At 40.3% G+C, this 19,581-nt stretch overlaps 1 long non-coding RNA gene across 1 annotated transcript; it reads right to left on the bottom strand.

Moving 5' to 3' along the window:
• Window positions 1-1,273: 1,273 nt before the first annotated feature.
• LOC125769722 (uncharacterized) lies at window positions 1,274-3,561 on the bottom strand. Its single transcript, XR_007419089.1, has 3 exons — window positions 2,544-3,561; window positions 2,219-2,292; window positions 1,274-2,156 (listed from the first exon to the last, which is right to left on the bottom strand). It is a non-coding gene; the product is annotated as an uncharacterized LOC125769722 (long non-coding RNA).
• Window positions 3,562-19,581: the final 16,020 nt, after the last annotated feature.

Below are 19,581 nucleotides of genomic sequence, written 5' to 3'. Positions count from 1 at the left end.
TTAATAAAAAGAATCATTAAAAGCGTTTATAACAAACCTGAACTTATTTGAATCCCACATACTACATGACGAACTTGTAGCGGCTCACCGCAACCATACGCATTTATGCCATATGCATATTGCATACAAGTAGGGACAAGGAACGCATAAAGGAGCATAAACCAGACCCGTCGTGGGCCCTTCGTCATTAGAACGAAGACAACCAATTTATGTACAACTAAGAATTAGGAATAAAATTAACTCTCTTACTTTTGGACCACGGAACCAACCACACGTGACCCGATTCCTCCAAAAAGTGATGTACTTTGCTGCGCAATAAGCAAAACCTTCCAACCTTCTTTTGAAGGTTTAAAATTTGACAAGCATGTTTCGAAAATTTTTGAACTCAAAAGGAACTGTCTGAAAGGATTGGAAAACAGTCTTCTTGATATTAAAGAGTTGGAACATTTATTTTCTTTTACTGTTGTGCCATTTTCCGTCGTGCTTGAAAAGCTTTCACTTGGTATGCAAATAGAAACCTAAGAAGTATTTTGTTGCATCATGTTAATTTTCTCTTCCAGTTCAACTTTACGGCCCGCAAATTATCGGGAATGTATAAATGCGGCTCGCCCATGAAATGAGTTTGACACAAGCCAGAAACAAGCCAAAAACAAAGTATTCGTTCATCTGACTGCTACACGTTGAAAGACACATTGGCCCTTTTGGTAATTAAAATCCTATGTAAATAGATTCATCAAATTTTGAGGAGCCGGTCGTACCACCAAAGAAATAAGTAAACGAAAATTGTCACACGGTCACAAACAGGATTATTTTTATTATAGACTAGAGCCTTCTTAAAGGCTGCTTGGGTAAGCATTACACCTGAGCTACTTTAAATCACATCACTACATACACAAGCTTGCGCACTACGAAAGTGCATTTCTAAAATATTGTCCGTCTAAAAATAATTTAACGAAAATCAGCTCTCAGGATGGCAAACCTTAAAAAATGACTCTTAAGGCATTGGTACACGGTCCGAGAAGTCAAAAAGTTTGCGGTGAAAACAGAGAAAGCTGCAAACTTTACGTCAAAAAAAAAATTTAACTCGTCGAGCTAAAATCGCAAACCGCAAACATATTGACATTGGGTTGAAAACTCCCGGAAAACACGACATTACATGTATGATCAATAATGTTCATATTTTTAAGAAAACTACCATATATCCTCCATTGTAGTTTTATTCAATCAAAAAACTCAAAAAATTAGCTAAACTGCCCTTAATACGTTCGGCAAAATGTTTATGACAATAAGTTTGCGCCAACATAAAATTTCGGGCGTTTATGTGAAATTCATGCGGCTAAACGAACCGAAATTTTTTAGACGTAAACTTTTCAATAATTTGAGTTTGCGCATGAAGTTTGCGTGCCATGTACCAATACCTTTACTCTTTGAGACATAATTATTCATCAGACATAATTTACCACATCATGATCAATTATACGTCAGTAATTATACATCAATTATCAGTAATCGGATTTCACAACGCATGCAGCGTGCCATGAAAAACAAGGACCAGTTGGCTTCGCGTTTCTCAAATTCTGTAGTGCTGTGCAGAATAGCTTCAAAAGAAAACATAATCCTGGATGTACACTAGGTTGCAGAAACTTCGTATTGAAAATCGACTAAATAATTTCTTTTATCATAAGTTGCTGGTGACGGTATCATCGTTATGAACTACACTTCAACGACATGTAAAGTGATATTCGAAATAACTTTTCATTAGTAATAGAGGACGGAACAACTTAAACGATCGATAGTGTTTTGAGTGATAGTGTGCCACGAGAAAAGTGGGAAAATAATAAAGATTTTTTAACTTTCAGCAGTGAAGAATGTCGTTCTAAGCAACTTCACATAGCAATATAAAACAATATCAAAACTTGCTTAAAAATTTCTTTTTATCAATTGCATAACATAATGGTTGGTAAAAAAAAACATACGTAATGGAGAGCGAAGAAGTTTAATATTTTAAATCTGTTTTCTTTCTTTGCCAAACAAAATTATTAAGGTATAAATATCACTCACCTCTTGCAAAAATGTAATTGTTGATGACAATGACATTGTCACCCGATGTCGATCAACTAATGATTTTGTAATGTGCTGAACATCACAATCAATACCTAAAACGATAAACGATTGGTAAATTTAATTTGCAAAACGAGTTACCGTTTGACTGATTCACCTGTCCATTTCATGCGGTTAAAGCCCTGGAATTTCAAATAGCAATCTTCATTCGAGTTCCGAGCATCGGTATTCCTAAAAGAAAAAAACCAAAATATTCCCGTCAGACAAATTGACCAGTGTACTTGGCTAGTTTATGATCGACCTCAAAGGTTATAAAGTAGCCAAGGAAAAGAACATTATTTTTGATCAATATTAAAACAGACATGAAGATTGCATTATTCGTACTAGAAAAGGAAGGAATATTACTGGTATTATTACACAATATTGAGTGTTCATCATAACTACCAGCCAGAAAACCTCTCCTTCCTCTCCCTTGAACTTACCGGTCTACTGGTACAAAAATTCCTGTTGGCGAAGAAACATGAATAGAATTCTAGCCGTAGCGTTCAACATGATTTAATTCTTCCAATCACATCAACTATTTGCATACCGGTTTTGTTTACGATTCATTTTTTCGTCACAAAACAAAAAAAGAGCACAATACAACACACAACGCCCTTTCCGATGCGAATGTTTGCCACACAACCTTGTCTTAGGTTCAACCTTCAACCTTGTCTTAGAATGTAATGTGTATCAGCATTAGCAACAAGTTATTTCCAAGAAAAAACTAATGTAAGCAGTATTCTTTATCACCTATTAACTAGCAAATTACTGTATCATCATTTTTGCAATTTACAAAACTTCACAAAACTTAACTTTCTTTTAGTGCTGGTAGTGCATAGAAAGGGTGACCTCGGTCAGTAGCTAAATATTTAACCACGCAGAAGTATGCTATTCACAAACAATAGACCTCGATTTCCTTGCGGAGATAAAAAGTTCACTGTCACTATTAACCATTGCACGATTTTACCATTAGTACCACCGTTATAAGTTGGAACCCAGAATTTGTAATCACTTTTTCGCAATCGGAATGTATGTTTCTTCGACACGTTTTTATTTCGTTTGACAGTTCATCTGAAAGCTATCGCAGTTGACAGGAAGTCAATCATGGCTTGCTACATACGAAAACTATAGCGATGGACAAGTAGGAACGAAATGTGTCTCTCCGAATCAACGGTAGTGTCAAATACCAAATTAACGGGTAACGGAAATATAATTTTTCCATAACTTTGGTTGAATTGATTTTTAAAATTTGAAATTTCTAACACATTTTCGAATACTTATTTTAAATCCCATTGTTATAATAGCATACAACACATTTTTGTACAAAATCCCCCCATAGGGTTTGCTGCAACACTGAAAGATTTCACCATCAGTTCCCCGCGGGCAAATTTAACGAAAGTTCTCTGCGTCTCAACCATTTCCTACACTGTTTGGGCTATACTTGGCAACGTGCGAGGTGCCTAAACAAAGTGGGTATAGATTTTTTTTTTTTTTTTTTTTTGCTCGGTTAGAACGGCCAGGCCGTATCAAGACTTATTTTACCACGTAGCAGGATAGTCAGTCCATGCTACGGGGAGACGGCCCGGATGGGATTTGAACCCGGTCCCTGCCGTGTGGACGGGCGCCGTTTTTCACATGCACCACCGGACCGCCCCATGTGGGTATAGATATCAGGTCGGCTTATTCCTAACGATTTGACAACTGCCTTGTAGAAAAATTAATTTAAGTTTGACGTTTGTGGGTTCGATCTATGTCAATATATGTATGTGTGTGAATCATTTGGAGTCTCTCTCTCTTCTTGGCTTTTAACGACCTTACAGGTCACGCCGGCCATTTCTGGTTTACTAGACTTATTTTTACCACGTAGCCGGATTGTCGGTCCTCGCTACGGGGGGGCAGTTCGGATGGAATTTGAGCCCGGTCCTGCCGTGTGAACCGGCGCCGTTTACCACATGTACCACCGGGCCGCTGGTTTCTAGCCGGAATCATTTGGAGTGTGCTGTGTGTAAGTGTAGTTCTAATACGTATGTAGAAAACATACGTATCACAATCGAATCCACTCGCTTCAAATTGTCCTAGGGACGAAAATGTGCTAAAGTCTGAAATAAGGAACCCTCTCGCACGGTCACTCACCTGAGTGTTTTTTTTTTTCAAGCAGGGTGGTTCGGAGGCTATGCAATGTGGCCTGAATTTGACATATAGAACGAGCATTATCATGGAACGAGCATGTGACAGCTTTAAGTAATCATAAGCAAGATAAAGCAGGTCATGGCCCGATACGTATAAACATAGACAAGTCAGAACGCGTTCAGACCCTTAAGCGTTAGGTGAGAGTCGAACGATAAAATGGTCACAGTGCGACGCGCGAAAACATAAACAAATCAGAATGCGTTCTGATCTTAAGCGTTAGGTTGTACGTTCAGGATATCATGCTCGCGCACTGGTGAGGCACAATCAGAGAATCGAACGGTTCAAAATGCTGATGGTGCACTATGCGTGCTATTGTCGTGAACGCGACATCGCGTCATAGAAAAGTCATGGTGCGCTACGTACAGTGGGCCAATCGCTAATCCGGACACCTGCGATTTGAGCATTTGTCCAGCTTTGAGAACTAATATTGCACATGCGGAATCAAAAAAGTTTTTTTTTCTTATGAATTCTGCTTTGCACACCTTATTTCAAAGCTCGTGTAAAAAAACGGGTAAAAAAGTCGTCACTAAGCGGCACAATAAACAATAGAGTAAAAACGGCCAGAATTTTGTCAGCCAAACGGAATGCCGGACAGTCGGATTTCTTAGTAATTTCTTCTACTAAAGTGTTGCAGAAACTAGCTTCGACACTTAATACAGTGCTATTACTGGTTCAGTCGATTCGTGGCCCTCGTATCAAGCATTCGGACGTATTGAAACAAATAATTATTCCATTTTTATCCTAATTATGCCTCACACTACTTTGATACAAAGAAACATTATCATTACCCATCATAAAGATGGAAAAAGCGTTCGGAAAATAAGTAGTTTGACTAATATTAGTAAGTCGACGGTTCAAGACATAGTTAAAAAGTATAAAACTACTAAAAGTGTCGAGAAAACTGTAAAAAATTGCACTTTCATGTATAAAATCCAAGCAAGGGAAGGAAGATTCATTCGTAGAACCATTCAAAAGAACCCTTTCACTACTGCAGTGGATATTAAAAAAATGTTACAAGCCGTCCATAACATCAATGTAAGTGCTCAAACCGTTCGGAATTATTTACATCGCAATGAACTTCATGCAAGAACCCCGCGAAAGAAACCTTTGATATCGGAGAAAAATCGAAAAATACGACTGGAATTTGCTAAAGCTTATGTAGACAAAGATATTGAATTTTGGAACAAGGTAAATTAATTTACTTCTGAAAATTAAGTTGAAATTAATTTATGATGATCATTTCTGCAGGTTCTCTTCACAGATGAAACAAAAATTAACATGTTTGGATCAGATGGACGGCGATATATATGGCGTAAAGATAACGAGGCGTTTAAGGGGAAATGTTTAATCAAAACTGTTAAGTTTGGTGGAGGCTCCTTGATGCTATGGGGGTGCATGTCGGCTCAAGGGGTTGGAAAACTGCATTTCATCAAGGGTATAATGGATAAATTTTATTATATAGACATGTTAAAGCAAACAGTTAAAGAAAGTGTTGAGAAAATGGGAATATCTGAAGACTTTATGTTTTACCAGGATAATGATCCAAAGCACAAATCATGGGTAGCGCGTATGTGGTTGCTTTACAATTGCCCAAAAGTGTTGGAAACTCCACCTCAATCACCTGATCTTAATGTAATCGAACATTTGTGGGCCCATTTGAAGAAAAAAGTAGCAGTGCACCGTGTAACAAACAAAGCACAATTAGAAGAGGCGGTTAGAAAGGAATGGGAAGAAATTGGGCCAGAAATATGCAGAAAATTAGTAGAAAGTATGCCCAGGCGATTGAAAGCCGTTATTGAAGCTAATGGGAATAGCACAAAATATTAAATTGCTTAAATAAATAATAAAACCAAACAAAAGTTGCACAAAATCCAACTGTCCGGCTTTCCGTTTGGCTAACAAAATTCTGGCCTTTTTTACTCTATTGTTTATTGTGCCACTTAGTGACGACTTTTTTACCCGTTTTTTTACACGAGCTTTGAAATAAGGTGTGCAAAGATGAATTCATAAGAAAAAAATTTTTTTTTTGTTCCGCATGTGCAATATTAGTTCTCAAAGCTGGACAAATGCTCAAATCGAAGGTGTCCGGATTAGCGATTGGCCCACTGTATAAGCGTAAACAAACTCGGAAGTAGGTTGGGATAAACATATGAACTCCGGACCTTAAGTGTAAGTTATGTACGTTCAGGCGATCATACTCGCGCACTGGTGATCAAAGAATCGAACGTTGAGAATGCAACATCGCGTCTTAGGACGGCCATGCTCGCACCGACCATGCCGATCATAGTAATCATAACAATCGATGAATTTAACGACATAAAACGCTGAGGATCAATGCTATGCTATCGTACCGAAATGATCCCATCTCGTTTAGATCCCTTCATCGCACTTTTACCTTTTAAACTCAGAATCCATTGATTAGTATATAAGCCGGAAGAAATTACTAATAAACGACTCTTGCAATCTAAACCTCAAACGGGCGAGTTCGAAGCTGAATACTCCGTCTTAGGTTTCTTTCTAATCAGATACCCACGAAGGTCCACAGCTAGCTACTTGTTCTTGTTAACCCAGAAGAAAAGGCTAGTTGTCTTGATCCAAGTTGATCTGAAAAGCCATCTTCCCGCAGAGCAGTCCGCGTCGTTAAAGTCCGCATCGCCAAGCTACGACAGTCCACGGTTAGATACTTGCTCTGGTCAATCCAGAAGAAAAGGCTAATCGTCCTGACTCAAGTAACTTTGGTACTTGCCATTTTCCGGCTAGCGATGGGTAAATTCAACAAAAAAACGGAATCGCTTCCGAATGACTCCATAAATTTTGGAAGCGGTTCCGGAAGGTAGGTGCAGTACTCCGAATTCGGAACCGTCCGGAACCGCCCGGAGCCGTCCGGAGCCGCCTAGTCGGCAGCCGGAGCCGTTGGAATCGTCGGAGCCGTCCGGAGCCGTCGGAGCCGTCCGGAGCCGTCGGAGCCACTAGTTGACAAAGATATAACCTAGATTATTGCACTATCAGCAAATTTTATATAATCTGGTAAAAATTAAAAAAAAATAAAGCAATCTTTATTGAAAAAAAAAATTAAAAATAAAGCGCTACCCGACAGACAAAGAGACCTCAAATTTGAGAGAATTACGGTAAAAGATCAAGAAGAACATGGAAAACGACGGCGAAACCCGAAAAAAAGCATGAAACCCTTGATTGTGTGTGTGAGCCGACAGAGTTTGTTGAAGCTAGAATTGTTTCCATCTCGTTCTGACCTACATTGTTATCCTGCGTCCTTACTCTAGCGTTCATCCCACACTGTGACGAGCTCAGTTTGCTGTGCGCTAAGTCCAGGGTGGACGTGTTGTGGGACTTAGCAAATTTTATATCTGTGCGTGCGTAAATTATGCGCGGAAGTTTGCAAGTATGCGCGATTGCTTTGTGCAGTGCAATATGCTGACCAGTGTTGTGATTTATGTAGAGTTGATGTGCCTTTTTATGCCATTAACGTGTGGTGTTAGTTTTTTCCCTACACTCCGTGCTTGCTTCGGCAAGCGCATTGAAATGTAGTGAGGGAAAAAACTTTCGGTGCATGTTGTGGAAACTTCTTCTCCTTTTCACACGACGATTAATTCAGTTGGTGTTGTGTTTGGTGTGTGAATGTTTATGCGTGTATTTTGGTGACAAATAGTGTCAAACATATTGTACGCGTTGGTACAGGATAGTGTTTTCGTCTTCCTTTTGTGCTTCTTTTGTGCTGCGTCATTCGCCATGCGCACACTGTAATCCTGTGTGCAGTTAAGGATCGTTTTTTCTTCTTGCGCTGTTTGCCGCATCGTACGCGCACCCTAATCCAGTGTGCAGTGAAGGATCGTGTTTTTGTCGTCCTCTTCGGTGTTGTTCGTGTGTCGTCGTGTTTGCCATGCAGCGAAGCATGCGACATGACACACACTGTTACACGTCTTACACTATAATTGTAGAGCGGAGCTACAGCCCCGCCTACATAAAAACCATGAAAAAGCTCAAAAATTCGAAAACAGAACGAGAGGTCGCGATACGTTTTTGAATACGGGCGCGCGAGAGGCACATAGGGGTTGCCGATTCCAGCAGTGTTTTCCGCTCGAGCAGTTTAAATGCCCATATTTTGCTATACGGGTAGCGGCTCCGGACGGCTCCGACGATTCCGACGGCTCCGGACGGTTCCACACGATTCTGGACGGCTCCGACGATTCCGACGGCTTCGGCTGCCAACTTGGCGGCTCCGGACGGTTCCGGACGGCTCCGAAGGATATCGAACGCCTCCGACGATTCCGACGGCTCCGGCTGCCGACTAGGCCGCTCCGGACGGCTCCGGGCGGCTCCGGACGGCTCCAGGCGAAATCGTGGTTTTAACCTAGCCGGAATCGGAGCCGGAGTTGCTATGCTCGGAAGCGGCTCGGAGCCGTGGGTGCGATTCCGAGAACCCATCACTACTTCCGGCACGACCGCAACGCCAAATTACGAAAGTCCATAGCTAGATACTTGTTCTGGATAATCCAGAATTCTAAGCAAAGGCTAGTTGTCCTGACTCGAGTGATTTGGCAATCGCCGTTTTCCGCAAGAGAAGTACGATAGTTCCGCGAAAAGAAACTAGCGCAAGAGCTTCAAGTTGTCTATTCTTCGCGTAGTCAACTCTGTACGGCGGACCCTGTAGTCCGATTTGTTCCCGTCAGTAACAGGAGGTCGTTATTTCAGACTTTAGCACATTTTTGTCCCTAGGACAATTTGAAGCGAGTGGGTTCGATTGTGATACGTATGTTTTCTACATACGTATCACAATCACTACACTTACACACAGCACACTCCAAATGATTCCGGCTAGAAACCAGCGGCCCGGTGGTACATGTGGTAAACGGCGCCGGTCCACACGGCAGGACCGGGCTCAAATTCCATCCGAACTGCCCCCCCCGTAGCGAGGACCGACAATCCGGCTACGTGGTAAAAATAAGTCTAGTAAACCAGAAATGGCCGGCGTGACCTGTAAGGTCGTTAAAAGCCAAGAAGAGAGAGAGACTCCAAATGATTCACACACATACATATATTGACATAGATCGAACCCACAAACGTCAAACTTAAATTCATTTTTCTACAAGGCACTTGTCAAATCGTTAGGAATAAGCCGACCTGATATCTATACTCAGTTTGTTCAGGCACCTCGCACGTTGCCAAGTATAGCCCAAAGAGTGTAGGAAATGGGTGAGACGCAGAGAACTTTCGTTAAATTTGCCCGCGGGGAACTGGTGGTGAAATCTTTCAGTGTTGCAGCAAACCCTATGGGGGGATTTTGTACAAAAATGTGTTGTATGCTATTATAACAATGGGATTTAAAATAAGTATTCGAAAATGTGTTAGAAGAATAAAAATCAATTCAACCAAAGTTATGGAAAAATTATATTTCCGTTACCCGTTAATTTGGTATTTGACACTACCGTTGATTCGGAGAGACACATTTCGTTCCTACTTGTCCATCGCTATAGTTTTCGTATGTAGCAAGCCATGATTGACTTCCTGTCAACTGCGATAGCTTTCAGATGAACTGTCAAACGAAATAAAAACGTGTCGAAGAAACATACATTCCGATTGCGAAAAAGTGATTACAAATTCTGGGTTCCAACTTATAACGGTGGTACTAATGGTAAAATCGTGCAATGGTTAATAGTGACAGTGAACTTTTTATCTCCGCAAGGAAATCGAGGTCTATTGTTTGTGAATAGCATACTTCTGCGTCGTTAAATATTTAGCTACTGACCGAGGTCACCCTTTCTATGCACTACCAGCACTACAAGAAAGTTAAGTTTTGTGAAGTTTTGTAAATTGCAAAAATGATGATACAGTAATTTGCTAGTTAATAGGTGATAAAGAATACTGCTTACATTAGTTTTTTCTTGGAAATAACTTGTTGCTAATGCTGATACACATTACATTCTAAGACAAGGTTGAAGGTTGAACCTAAGACAAGGTTGTGTGGCAAACATTCGCATCGGAAAGGGCGTTGTGTGTTGTATTGTGCTCTTTTTTTGTTTTGTGACGAAAAAATGAATCGTAAACAAAACCGGTATGCAAATAGTTGATGTGATTGGAAGAATTAAATCATGTTGAACGCTACGGCTAGAATTCTATTCATGTTTCTTCGCCAACAGGAATTTTTGTACCAGTAGACCGGTAAGTTCAAGGGAGAGGAAGGAGAGGTTTTCTGGCTGGTAGTTATGATGAACAATCAATATTGTGTAATAATACCAGTAATACTCATTCCTTTTCAAGTACGAATAATGCAATCTTCATGTCTGTTTTAATATTGATCAAAAATAATGTTCTTTTCCTTGGCTACTTTATAACCTTTGAGGTCGATCATAAACTAGCCAAATACACTGGTCAATTTGTCTGACGGGAATATTGTGGTTTTTTTCTTTTAGGAATACCGATGCTCGGAACTCGAATGAAGATTGCTATTTGAAATTCCAGGGCTTTAACCGCATGAAATGGACAGGTGAATCAGTCAAACGGTAACTCGTTTTGCAAATTAAATTTACCAATCGTTTATCGTTTTAGGTATTGATTGTGATGTTCAGCACATTACAAAATCATTAGTTGATCGACATCGGGTGACAATGTCATCAACAACTACATTTGTGCAAGAGGTGAGTGATATTTATTCCTTAATAATTTTGTTTGGCAAAGAGAGAACATAGATTTAAAATATAAAACTTCTTCGCTCTCCATTATGTATGTTTTTTTTACCAACCATTATGTTATGCAATTGATAAAAAGAAATTTTTAAGCAAGTTTTGATATTATTTGATATTGCTATGTCAAGTTGCTTAGAACGACATTCTTCACTGCTGAAAGTTAAAAAATCTTTATTATTTTCCCACTTTTCTCGTGGCTCACTATCACTCAAAACACTATCGAACGTCTAAGTTGTTCCGTCCTCTATTACTAATGAAAAGTTATTTCGAATATTACTTTACATGTCGTTGAAGTGTAGTTTATAACGATGATGCTGTCACCAGCAACTTATGATAAAAGAAATTATTTAGTCGATTTTCCATACGAAGTTTTTGCAACCTAGTGTACATCCAGGATTATGTTTTCTTTTGAAGCTATTCTGCACAGCACTACAGAATTTGAGAAACGCGAAGCTAACTGGTCCTTGTTTTTCATGGCACGCTGCATGCGTTGTGAAATCCGATTACTGATAATTGATGTATAATTACTGACGTATAATTGATCATGATGTGGTAAATTATGAAGTCATTCCGGGTTTTATTTTTATTCTATCGTTGTGAGAGATTTAGTTTATTATATAGTTGATTCTTTGGTTTATAGTCCTTTTTGTTCTGAATCCGAAGGAAAATTGCGGAAATATACTATTGTTTTTTATGTATTTGTTTAGTTGCAGTAAGGCGGCTGAGTTGAATATTTTTATTTGGGCTATTGTTCTATTGTTTTCTATTTTTTGTGCATCTTTGTTAGGGCTGCAAATGGCTATAATTTTTATTTCTTTGAGTTTTTTTAATGATTCCTTTGTCCCACATATCGTTTCCCTCTTTTAGAATTTTTTTTCCAGAGTTTTATGGTTGATGTTCCTTAACATGTTTTAGGTTATTTTGTCACTTTCTGGTGCTGTGTTTTTTTCTTTTCAGTTTTCCTCTATTCTATTGCATTTTCTATGGATCTATTGTTGTTGAATTTTGCGCGTGCCGCATTTCTGTTTTGTTTGCGTTTTTAGTTTCCTCATTCCATCACGATTTTAGTTTGAATTGTGTATTGTGTTTAATACTTTTTATGATTTTTTGTACATGATTGCTGAATTGTTTTATGGTGTTGATTTTTTGAGCGTCAGTAATGCTGGTGGAACATCTCCATCGCTTCGATTTTTTCGTATATGCGAATCGTTACCGCTTAATCGTTAGCCTGGGGTAAGGTATGGCACAGCTCTTCCGATTTTTCCGCACGATTTCACTATGGATTTGATGGATTTTCTTCGTCCAAACGACCAAACGTACGTTTACCATCGTTAATGGTTTATTTAAAATAAATGTAAACCTCGGAAGGTACCTTCCGATTTTATTTGTCAAACTGAACTTGCTCGTATAAAACTCGCAAAAGATTCTTTTTCTCGAAATTACAATGACAAATGTTTACATTTTATGAAAATAAACCATTAACCATGGCGAACGTGCGTTTGAACGAAGAAAATCCATCAAATCCATAGTGAAACCATGCGGAAAAATCGGAAGAGCTGTGCCATACCTTACGATTCGCTTATGCGAAAAAATCGGAGCGATTTAGCTGTGCCACCAGCCTAAGGGATATGTGTTCTGTTATTTTTTGTTTGTTGAATACGGTGTGTGATTCAAATTTTTCGTTTTTTTCTATTATTATTGCAATTGTTTTGTGGTTGCTGTATGTTATGTGTTGGTCTCTAATGTTTCTCTTGATTAAATTGTATGCCATTTGATGTTATTGTGAGGTCAATTGATGTTAGTCTTTTGTTTGTGTCTGTTGGAATGCGTGTGTGTTGTTTGGGATTATGATTAGGTTGGAGTTTTCTAATTTCTCCAACATTAGTTCTCCTTTTCTATCTGTTTTATCATCTTCCCAGAAAGTGTGGTGTCCGTTGAAATCTCCTGTTATTATTATTTTACTGTGTGTTGATGTGTTGTGGATTATACTGTTTATATTGTTTTTCATATCTGTTGTGCTGGTTTGTGGTGTAATGTATGTTGTTATTATGTGAATATTTCCAGTGACAAGATTTATGTGTACTGTTTGTTACACTCAAGCCATATTGCCTCCTGCATTCCTTCAGAAAGCGCTATCAGTTCAGCCCCTGTAGATGAAAGTGCAACGCAACTTTGTTTTCTACACCTTCAACTAACAGTCCCACCATTAACTGTAAACACAAATCCACTGTTTAACTTCTTATCTTCCTTATTTTCTGCCCAATCGGAATCGCAATATCCAATTGCTCCATCTTCTATACCGATCTTGCTTAGCCGCAAACGATAGTCTATTGTTCCTCTTAGGCATCGCACCACTCTTTTAACTTCGTTCCAGTCTCTTTGAGTTGGTTTTATCGTTTTCTGACTCAATATTGAAACGGCTGCTGCCATATCTGGCCTGGTGTTGATCGCTACATACAGCAGTTTACCGATCATCCTCTGATATTCGTAGTTGCTTGCAAGCGGGCTTCCATTTTCTTCATTCTTCATGTATCCAGGGTGGAGAGGAACGTTGAACGTCTTCGCATCAGTTAATCGACTAGTAACGATCACATCGTGTATATACTTCCTTTGGCTCAGGATATAATCTTCTCGTTTGTCCTTTTCTATTTCCATTCCTAAAAAGAAACAAACATCCCCGATAACATTTACCTCAAAGAAGCACTGCAGTCCAGCAAGCAATGATGAAATCATTTCAGGATCTTCTCCAGCTACTATTAAATCGTCAACATAGACGAGAACGTAACACCAGCTTCCTCGATGCCGCTTTCGATACAAGCAGGTGTCCGCTAAGCAGCTGTGATAACCTTGGCGTTTCAACTTCTCGTCCAGTTTATGGTTCCATGATCTAGCCGCCTGTTTCAGTCCGTAAAGTCCTTTGTTGAGTTTACAGATTTTCCCTTCTGCATTTATACCACATGGCAGACGCATGTAAATATCGTCATCTATAGGGTGTACAACTTAAAAACCGGAATTTTTTAGCAAAATTTTATGCTTTATTGTGGAAAAATCTTACAATATATTTAATTCAAAGTATTGTCCGTCAGAAGCTATAACATTTTCCCATGAATTCCATCCCAAAAAAAATGGGCCTTGCCGGCCAAAAACGAATCTATCCAATTTCGGATGCCTTGCTCTGAAGTGAAGCGTATTCCGGTGAGGGCGTTTTGCATCGAGCGAAATAAATGAAAGTCAGATGGAGCAAGGTCCGGACTATAAGGCGGGTGGGTCAAAACTTCCCATCCACTATTTTCCAAATAGTTTTTCACGGATCCTGCAACATGCGGCCGAGCGTTGTCGTGATGAAAAATTATAGCCTCGTGTCTGGTCGCATATTCCGGGCGTTTTTCGATGATGGCACGCTTCAAACGTATTAATTGTGTTCGGTCACCTGTGATCGTCTGACCCGATTTCAACAACTCATAATGTAACGCACCCTTCTGATCCCACCAAATACATAGCATAACCTTGGCGCCATGGATATTTGGCTTCGCCGTTGATTTGGCTGGTTGGCCGGGCTTCACGTATGACTTTTTGCGCTTGGGATTGTCATAATGGATCCATTTTTATCCCCAGTCACGAACCGATGCAAAAATGATTTCTTCTTATGGCGCTCAAGCAGCATTTCAGACATACAGAAGCGCCGTTCAACGTCTCTCGGCTTTGGGTCCCCTATAATTACCTTGCTTCTGAATGTATCCGGCGGCTTGCAAACGTTTCGAAATGGCTTGCTGAGTCACTCCCAACGATTTACCAAGTTCATCTTGTGTTTGACACGAATCCTCATCGAGAAGCGTCTCTAATTCTTCGTCAAGATAAAATTGTTTTGTTGACTGATTTTAATGTTTGTCAAATGTACCTTCAAAATGACATATATTTAGAGTTCCATTTCTTGAAGTCAAGTCTATACCGAATATGTAATAGATACTCTAAAAACCGCATTCAGCAATGTAACGGAGAAATTCCGAAGTTCAAATTTTCAGGATTAGCACAACATCTATTTTCGGGGCGGGGCGGTGGTGCATGTGAAAAACGGCGCCCGTCCACACGGCAGGGACCGGGTTCAAATCCCATCCGGACCGTCTCCCCGTAGCATGGACTGACTATCCTGCTACGTGGTAAAATAAGTCTTGATACGGCCAGGCCGTTCTAACCGAGCCAAAAAAAAAAAAAAAAAAAAAAAAAACATCTATTTTCCACTTCATTCAAGTTATTCATTTGGCTTGGCTTAGCTCCAAATATACAACAAGTTTGCATTGTTGGAACATTAGTAACATAGGCTAACACTTTCCCATCCATCAGACTCATATAAAAATTAAAAGACACTATCACTTCAACTGTATCACTTAAACTTATTTTCAGAGGCACTATGGTCGTAATTTGATCACTAATTTCTTTTACCCTTTCTAACACTTTTTCTTTCGTTTCTTTGTCAAATTCTACTTTAATTGGTTAACAAAAACGTACACTTTGAATAAATTAAGCCAAATTATATCCTCCTCATCCGAAGCAAATGAAAGGCGGATAGGGCTTAACACTGAGTTTAAGGATATCTGATGGATGCGCACCCCACCAGAATCCGGTAATCGTTCTGAGAAAATTGATTCGTCTAGTGAATTTTTTAACCAGATAGTCAATATGTGCCCTCCACACATTCTTGCTATCGAACCAAACGCCCAGGTATCGAAAAGATCTGGCAATGGATATTTTTTTGTTATACAAATTGTTGAGGCGCCGGGGTTGCCTCAAGAGGGGGAGGAGGAATTTGGTTTCCCTTTGGAGCAGGAAGAGAAACACCTTTTCTAACTTTAACTAGGAACTTTATTTCACCTTATTGACCGTTTGCCGGGTCGGTTTGGAACTGTAGTTGACCGTTTGCCGGTTCGTTATGAACTGTAGCCGGTTCGATATGGAACTGAACTGATACGAGGATCTAATCGTCCTTTTATAGTTGCAAAACGTTTATTTAGATCCTTCCAGAAAGATTCAGAAAGATCTATCCATCCAGAAGATAAATCCAGAAAAATCTGGATTTAAAAAGGTTGCCGCATCATAGCGCGCGCGATGATTACTTTGCGTACTAATCATCGGTCAGGGTTCATCCTGCGTTCGGGTCAGGGTTCATCCTGCGTTCGGGTCGGGGTTCATCCTGCGTTCGGGATTGTTCTTGCGCGTCGGTGGTGTAGGTGTGGTTTCTAAAGCATTCGCACACACTCTCGCGCCCTGTGTCTCGTGTGTTGAGTGTGTTGGTGTCGAACACAAATGTATATCAAATTGAGGATTAACCAAATTATTGCGTCTATTATTCTCTGTGTCGTAGAAAAACGAGAAAATGAGCATTTCCGTTTTCTCAGAGGAAAACTCGATACCCAGGTTTCTAGCCCACACTTCTAAATTGTCCAGAGTGGTTTGCAAAGGTCTTTGAAGGTCGATGATGTTGTTGCTGGCGACTGAAACAACACCGTCATCCGCCAATTGCCGTAATTTGCATCCTTGTGCAAGGCATGAATCTATATCACTAACGTAAAAATTGTACAGCAAGGGACTCAAGCAGGACCCTTGTGGCAGTCCGTAGAAACTGACCCTTCGAATATTCAAATGGCCGTTATCGAAATTCATCGCCTTTTCCGAAAGGAGGTTGAAGACGATGTTGTTTCGTTTCGGGCTTAAGCCCGCAGCTTCTAACTTTTGGCACAGTAGGTGTACTGACACTGAGTCAAAAGCCCCCTTGATGTCAAGAAATAGAGAGGCCATCATTTCCTTTCGGGAATGAGCAAGCTCTATTTCGGATACAAGCAGCGCCAAGCAATCGTTGGTACCCTTACAGGGTTTATCAGCCCATACAACAAGCTTTAGAATGACATAAACAACACAGAATTCTTTATAAACAACCTTTTCAGACTTTAAAACACATTACATCGTTTTAGCTACACTGTTTCAATAGATAAAACAACTTGAACATTTGTTTTGAAACATGTCAGATTTGCCAAGGTTTCTATACTTATACGATGCACATAAATATATGATGCAAAATAAACAGAGTCGTACAAGTTTATTTCTTTTATCTCCCGATAAATAATTAATCGAAAAAAATCGAAAAGTAATTTGGTTATTGCCCGCACAATTCTTCGGTTCACAGTTCAAACTTCGATGTGCATCATATAGGTATAGAAACCTTGGCAAATCTGACATGTTTCAAAACAAATGTTCAAGTTGTTTTATCTATTGAAACAGTGTAGCTAAAACGATGTAATGTGTTTTAAAGTCTGAAAAGGTTGTTTATAAAGAATTCTGTGTTGTTTATGTCATTCTAATGCTTGTTGTATGGGCTGATAAACCCTGTACCTTTGCGAAAACCAAATTGGGTACTTGACAAAAGACTGTTGGACTCAAGCCAATTGTCCAATCTAAAAAGAATCATTTTCTCAAAAAGTTTTCGCAGACACGACAACATCGAAATCGGTCGGTACGAGTCGAACTCTGATGGTGGTTTACCAGGTTTCAACAAGGCGATAACCTTCACCTCTCTCCATTCCAACGGGACGGTATTAAGCTCCAACATGATGTTGAAAAGCCTCAATAGCCGTTTCTTCGCCAGGTCTGGAAGGTTGTGGAGCAACTTGTTCCTGATACGATCCATTCCTGGGGAGGAATTTTTGCTGGAATAAAGTGCAAGCGAAAGCTCGACCATTGTGAAGGGTGAATCCATTGAGGAATCACTGCCAGGTGCACTTTGTATGAAGGGTGGTGCTTGAGCGAAATCTGGGCAGACTTTCTGTGCAAATGGCTTAAGCCAGGGATGAGCAACCTTTTAGAGCTTCGGGCCACATTCAAAATCAAAAACTGGTTGGCGGGCCACATTGCAGGATGCATTGATATAATAATGAATGTAGTAAAGCTGCTTTTATCCGGACTTTTTCGGACTAGATGCATTGTTGTATTTTTTAAAAGTGAATTAGGATTAAAAATCATTTTTTTTAGTTTTGCGTGTTGCATTAACCGGGTAATTTGCACTTTTAATTCATAATAACATTTGCTATAAAATTTGCTACTAGCTATTCGCGGGCCACATGCGGCCCGCGGGCCGCAGGTTGCTCATGCCTGGCTTAAGCCATTCCCCGGAAACTCTTTCACTCTCGTTGGACGCTCTGCTATTTCGCATCCTTCTCGCCATGCTCTGAAGCGAACTGAGCGAAGTGGAAGGACAGAGGTTATTTACATACCTCCTCCAGTAGCTTCTCTTTTTTGCCTTAAGCAAGTTTTTGCACTTGCGCTCCAGTCCTCTATATTGATCATATAGATCTGTGGAGGCAGTGGCTCTATACTGGGCAAAGGCCTTCCTCTTCGCTGAGAATGCCACTTGGCAGTCCGCATCCCTCCAAGGAGTAGGAGGTCTGATAAATTTCCTTCTCTGGAGGGGCGGCCTTGTTTGGGCACCAAGGGCGCATTCGTTTATCGCTTGAACGAGATTTTTATATTCCTCGTATGGGGAAAAACTGGCTACTTTACGGCGCAGCCAAGCGGACATTAGTTTATCGTATTTCGTCCAGTCGAAGTTTCTCGTCAAGTCACAATTGACGGGAACAGGATCGGCTGTACGATTTCCATTGATAATGGAGATCTCAATTGGCAGATGGTCACTGCCAAGCGGGTCTTGGATAACGTTCCACTTTGAATCCAGCCCTAGAGATGACGTACATAGAGATAGGTCTATTGCGCTATTTCGTACCATAGGTGATGACACCCTAGTTGCTTCACCAGAGTTTAAGATTGTCAATCGAAAAATGTCGTTGAAATCCCTAATGATTGGTCCTCGACTATCATCGTGCGAGCAGCCCCAATCTTGTCCATGAGCGTTAAAATCGCCTAGGATGAAAAACGGCTGTGGTAGAGCCGTAGCTAACGTCTCAAGATCCTTTTTGATCTTCTCAGGTTCAAGATTGGCTCCCGGTGGGATATAAATAGAAGCAATAGAAACGTCAAGATTACCTATCTTTGCCTGGATAGCGACGTATTCAATGCCCTCGGGTGTAGGGAGGGGTATTCGGTTGAAGCTGTGACTACTTAGAATACCGATTAATACTCCCCCACCACGCCTATCACTGGCTTGGTCGAATCGATCTTGACGTATAATATTATATCCCGGGAAGGTTATAGTTTTCTCTGGTGAGAGCCAAGTTTCGCTTAAGGCAAATACATTGCAATTATGTTGCCTTAAAATAACTTTAAATGAGTCTATTTTTCCAATAAAACTTCTGCAGTTCCATTGTAGTATGGTAGCCATTGGACTTTTTAGTCGTCCAAACGGACCATCATACTAAGACAATTCCATTGTTCCAGCCATTGTTTGACCATTCCTCTTAGGAAAGGAAACGCCAAGGGAATCATACCCGCAAGTGGCTGCGGAAGGTGGAGGGACTCGATCAGAGATTGTAGAATCTCTGTCAGGCTAGGGATCTGGGAGAAGGATCTGGGCTCACTTGGGAACGCCAGGTTTTTGGGACTCGGCTTCCTGCGGGATTTGGAGGAGGAACCAGCATCACGTGGG

This window comes from Anopheles funestus, chromosome 3RL (genome assembly GCF_943734845.2).
Source record: "Anopheles funestus chromosome 3RL, idAnoFuneDA-416_04, whole genome shotgun sequence".
In the NCBI taxonomy this organism is placed as follows: domain Eukaryota; kingdom Metazoa; phylum Arthropoda; class Insecta; order Diptera; family Culicidae; genus Anopheles; species Anopheles funestus.
Note: the sequence above shows the minus strand (reverse complement) of the source record. Positions and strands in the feature narration are given on the sequence as shown.